The following is a 6,000-nucleotide window of genomic DNA, read 5'->3' as shown; positions in this document are numbered from 1 at the left end:
AACAAATAGCTTATTTAAATTTTTTACAAAAAACTTGAATATTACATATTTTACATGAGAGATAACATTGGGTGACTTATTATTATCAAATTCTAGTTTCTCTAAATTATTTTCCTAAAATTATCTCTAGTTTGGAATACACCAAAAAGAGGGAAGGAGCATAGTGAAATGGACATTGCTTTATTGGAGGTCGCTTGTTCTGTCTTCCTTTCCTGAGCCGGTCATTAACCAGCTGGGTGACTTTGTCTCAGCTTTTCCTCTGTGCAGTGGTGTTTGAGTTATATTATCTCTCTGATTTCTTTCACATCTGAAACTCCTTATGAGTGCCAGAGTTCTTCTATTTCTGCCTATTCAGGTGCCCTACATTTAACCTCTCTGTGCTGTCTTTAGGGAGTGTCCAGCTCTATAATCAGAGGCACTCACACTTACATTTGCATGAGAATTGCCTGCAGTTATTTATTTTTAAAAAATTCCTGGCTCCACTCCCATAACTAAAATTTAATAAGTATGAGGTAGGGCCAAGGTATATGAATTTTTAACCATCACGCCAGGTGGTTCTGATTCAGTGGTCACATATACAAGAGTCTTAAAGCTGTGAGAGTGGTTTATTTGTTTGTCTTTGATGCTGGCCCTGATATCAGTTCCCCGCCATTAAACCCAGCGTACATGGGGTTAAAACCAAAGCACTCTTTCCCTGCTTACTCTCTGGTTCCCTGGCTCCAGAATACACTACCTGCCATGGAGACAAATAGCCAAGGACAGCCTCCTGGATTCCTTATCATCTCTTCCTCCTTGCCGCAAGCAGTGTCCCAAGGCTGAATGCAGACTGGTGGGAAAGCTCCGACCAGCCAGGCCACTGACTCCCCCCCACCTCTATACAAGCAGTCACATTCCTCACAAACCTCTAAAACCCCTCACCTCCCCTCTTTCAGGGAGATGAGATGAAACAAAACAAGTTTGAGGGCTCACTCTCATCTCCCAGCTGATATCATCTGAAATAAAAACCTTTCCTTGCCATAAGCCTGGTGTTCCAGTTTTTACTTGGCCCCTCTTGTGTGGTGGGTAGGGAACAGATGTTTGCAGGCGGTAACATTTTCAGTAAGCTCTAACTACTATCCAGCCAAGAGAAGTCTAGAGCCAGTATTATGTCAGTGGGCATGGAAAGAATTGAATTGATTTGGGACATATTGATGAAATCTACTGAACCAAACTTTTAATTTCATCAAAATATTGAATTAAGTAATGGAGAAGAGAGAGGAGTCAAGGATAAAGATCACGTTTTTGGTTGAGACAACTCGATAGACAATAAAACCTTTCACTATGAGGACAACAGAAGGAGCATAAATAAATGAGGAGTGAGTTAGGAGAATAGTCAAGAAAATTGGTTAGTTTTGGACATTAAAGCCTATAGAACATCCATATGAATTTGTTTGAAAGGCAAATGGACATATACATCCAGTTCTTAGGATAAAAGTTTAAAGATAGAGATTTGATATTTATCTGAATATGGATGATAACTGAAGTCCTGAGAAAGAGTGAAATGTCCAAGAAGAAATGAACAAGTTATAAGAGTTCTTTGTAAGAGACTTAAGGAATACCTACACATTTAAGGTAGCAGATAGCCATAATTAATATGCATGAAAATCGTCTGGGTGCTTTCCCAAATTTGGAGAGTCACTGAATTATAGGCTCAGGAAGCAGATGTTTTCCATTACACAGATAGATGAATGAATAGATATGTTTGGACATAAGTCTGTTTATTCTATAGAATTGGAATTTGATCCAAAATAATTACTCTTACATGTCGTAGACTAAATAGAAATAATGACTATTTATGTATTATAGTAACTTTTTCTAGTCACTCGATTGAGAACTGAAAGAGGTTCTATTCATGCTGTTTGTGTCTATATCATTGTTCCCTACTGCTGTATTGGGTGCTTAGCACATAATAAATGCTTAATAAATATTAATTGAACGGAATTGTAATAATAAAGTTCTTGGCAGATGTTGCTTTTTTCTTTTTTATGAATATCTATAATAGCAAAGTAATTCAGTATTACTGAATTGGAAAGCCTGGTACTGTAAACATGTTAATTTCCTTCAATCTTTCATTTATTAGATGTGTGAAAATTATTACGTTTCTAATCAGTAAAGCAAGATAATAATAGAAATGACGGGGATGTCCACTTTTGGTAAGGGCAGACTAGGTAATTCAGACCACCATTTCCACTGATAGAAAATTGAATAAATTCTTTTTAAAAAATCTGCTTGCAGGCATCAGAAAACTAACAAGGCAGTAAAGATCTTTAAGAAGGAGGAAAGCAGAGAAGGTAAGCATGAACTTGGGAGCTCTTGTTCCTCAAAGGTCACTCCTGATCTGAAAGAGGGACTGAAATAGAAAATGATCAGCACTTTTAACAGTCTCATGGAATATGGGGAGTCTAGTCTCCCAAAAACTGTACCTTGGTAAATCTTTCATGCTGTGGGTTAGAATCATGTAGGGCTACCCTCTAGGAATAGTGATGACCTAGAATCCCTATGGTAGGATTAAGCTAAACTAGAACTGTGATTGGCTCTAGCCACCTGCCAAAATCAAGCATAAATACTCTCTGGAGAAGCCTATATTATTCTAGGCCTCAAATTGTTTCCACAGCCTTTCATATAAAATGTCTCATACTGATATGGAACCTGAAGTGAGTTCACTCACCCATTGCGCAGCAAGCCAATCTCTGACACCGAGGGTAACGGAAGAAAGTAGGAATTTTATTATTGCACAGCACTGAGCAAGGAGAAAGGGCAGCTAACGCTGAAATCCCAAACTCCCCAAAAAGCTAAAAGGAAGGGTTTTTATTTGGGGTTTTAGGTAGGGGAGAGGGAGCATATGGCCATGCTGGTCGGAGCTTTCCCACCAGCCTGCCTTTGGCCTTGAGACTACTTGCAGAGAGGAGGGAGCCCATGACCTTGCTGGTCAGCAGCTTTCCCACCAGCTTGCATCTCCCTGTGGGGAGGAGATAACGAGTCCAGGTGCTTGTCCTTGTCTGAGTCTGTCTCCATGGGGGATAGTGGATTCTGGAGCCAGGAAGCCAGGGAGTAAGCAGGGAAAGAGTGTTTTGGTTTTGAGCCCATGTATGCAAGGTTCAATGCAGGGAAACTGATATCAGGGCCGGTATCAATACTGAATCAAAAATAACCAGTCACACGAGGAGAAAAGACCATATGAAAGGAAAACAAGACAGCAGGCCATAGAAATAGAAACTGATTCATAAAAGTTCTGGATAATGGAGCTATTAAAAGCAGACTTTAAAATAATTAAGGTTATTACATTCATGGAAGACAAGGTTGGGAACTTTGTTAAAGTACCAACTAGAATTGAAAATGCAACAGAGTTACAAAACTCATTGGACGCATTTGAAAGTAGATTAGATATAACTAGGGAGAGAAACAGTAAATTGAATTGTAAATCAGAAGAAAATATCCAGACTGAATATAAAGAGCCAGCAAAAAAAGAGAAAAAAAGAGGAAGAAGAAAAATGCAGAGGGGAGGGTAGTAAGTATAGGAAATAAAGTAAGAAGGTCTAACATATAAGTAACTGGAGTTCAAAGGGAAGTATCAAAAGACTCTGGCAGAAGCAATATTTGGAGATACGATGCCTGACATTTAAAAGACATTAAGTCACAGATTCGAGAAGATTGGGAAAAAAGAAAAGGCCAGTAATTCTTCCCATCCTTGAATGGAAGTTATTTTGCAGTATGACCCTCTTGCTGCTTCTATTAGGAAGTATATTTGTACTGACCTTATCATTTGTTTTGCCTAGTAAGAACATGGAAGAAATTTTGATGTGGGATTTCTGAGCATAAGCCTCAAGAGTCTTTGGAACTTTGGCTGCCACTCTCTTGCTGCCTACAGACTGCCATGTGAAGAAGCTGGGGCTACCTCCTTTAGGATGAGAGACCATATGAAGAGAGAGACCCAATAGCCAATACCAACTATTTAGACATATGACTATTCATTCCCAGTTGAGCAATCAGGTGATTGCAGCTGCATAAGTCACACCAGGGGGAAGAAGCACCCAGCTAAATCCAGCCCAAATTGCAGACCCACAGAATCATGAGCAAACAAATTGTTGTTTTAAGGCACTTTGGAGATAGTTTATTAAGCAGCAACAGATAACTAATATAGAAATTGATACTAAAAGTAAAGTGGTGCTATAATAAGAAAATAAAACATGTGCCAATAGCTTTTGAACTTGGTATTGAGGGAAGGCTGGAAAATTGAGGAGGCAATTCATTGTGTAACTTGGAAAGGAAATAAGGAAACATCTATAAGAGGCTAAAAAAGGGGTGACCTATGTTATTCAGTGGCAAGTGAAACTGTAACCTGGAGCGATTTGGAAAACATACTTAATGAATCTGTGTCTCTACCTAAGACAATCTGTCACAGAATGTTGAAAGTCAGTTTGCAAGCAGAATATAGAGGAAATATAGAGGACCCAGGACTCTCCAGGTTGGAAAAGAAAATTGTTTCTCATCCCCTATCCTTCAAGCTAGCAAAATATTCTCAAAGTGAGAATTAGCCTCAGAATAAAAATCAAATCGTAACTGTGGCTCCAAGATCCTATAGTAAGATCTCAGACAGTTTTAAGAAGGTGGCTAGTGGACCCTCTCAGCATGACAGAAGAACATTAAGACTTCTGCCTCACAGCTGCCTGACATGACCAAAGTAGAGAGAGGTCTGTCTTGAAAATGCTGTGCATATGGGTTTGGGGATTTGGAATGTCATCCAAAAAGATTTAAAGGAAACAGAAATTTTTTAAGAGAGTTGTATTAAAAAAAAAAACACTCCAAGCTTGAACTAAAATGGACTGAGACTATTCAAGCTATTGGATATAAAAGGTAGCTTCTGAGCCTGTAACTTTCCATGCGGAGAATGATTAGATATAATTTTAGCTGCACAAGGAAGCATTTCATATAGAAAAGGAATGATTATTCAGAGGATGGAGTCAAGAGCCTCAGACAGTAATGAACCAACGAATTACTTATTGGGTCTGGCCCCATGTCCGAGTGGTTAAAGTTTCACATGCTCCACTTTGGCGGCCTGGGTTCACAGGTTTGGATCCCGGGCATGGACCTACTCTATTTGTTGGCCATGCTGTGGAGGCATCCCACATGCAAAGTAGAGGAGGCTTGGCATGAATGTTAGGATTGGCAGCAGATGTTAGCTCAGGGCGAATCTTCCTCACCAAAAAAAATAAAAAAAGAATTATTTACAGGTAGCAGAAATGGGGCAGAATCAAGAAACATTCTCTGCTCCTGGAGGAGGAGAAACAAACAATATGTGTATAGCTATATTTCAATATTTCTACAAAGCAATGGTTGCTATGTGCTCCCATTCTTCCCCTTTTTGACCAGGAGTTTCTATTATAGTTATCTTAACCCTGTATCCTATCCCTGTCTCACCATTGTCAGCTGGGTATATGGCAGCATATAACATGTCTTTTTGTTCTGAAGTCTCTTTTTAGTTCAGTAGAGATGTCACACAAAAGGAGCTATACTCTGGGAGCTTCTTCAGCATCTATACTGGATGCAGATCACTAGATCCAAAACTGTGAGCCTGATGATGTAATTGAATAAGAGCTTTGGGAGGCCTGAGATACATATGAGCACATTTTACATGTGAGACGATTGTGGATAATTTGTGACCAGATGGTATATTGTGGTAAATTACCAAAATTAGCTACCAATTCATCCTGTTCATATATGCACAACGTTGTGCAATGTAACTTCCCATTCCTTTCATCAAGAGATGGTGCTCATTTCTCCACCACTTTGAAAAAGGGCTTGCTTGTTTTGACAGAAAAACGTAGCAGAAGTGATATTTTGGGAGTTCCAAGCAAGGCCTTAGGAAGGCTTGCAGCTTCACTGCACAAGACTGAGTGAGGAAGCCAAGGCTAGGCTCCTTGAGAGTGAGAAAGCACATGAAGAATGCCCAGCCAATGTATC

Source organism: Equus caballus, chromosome 16 (genome assembly GCF_041296265.1).
Source record: "Equus caballus isolate H_3958 breed thoroughbred chromosome 16, TB-T2T, whole genome shotgun sequence".
Classification (NCBI taxonomy): domain Eukaryota; kingdom Metazoa; phylum Chordata; class Mammalia; order Perissodactyla; family Equidae; genus Equus; species Equus caballus.
This window is presented reverse-complemented; position numbering follows the sequence as displayed.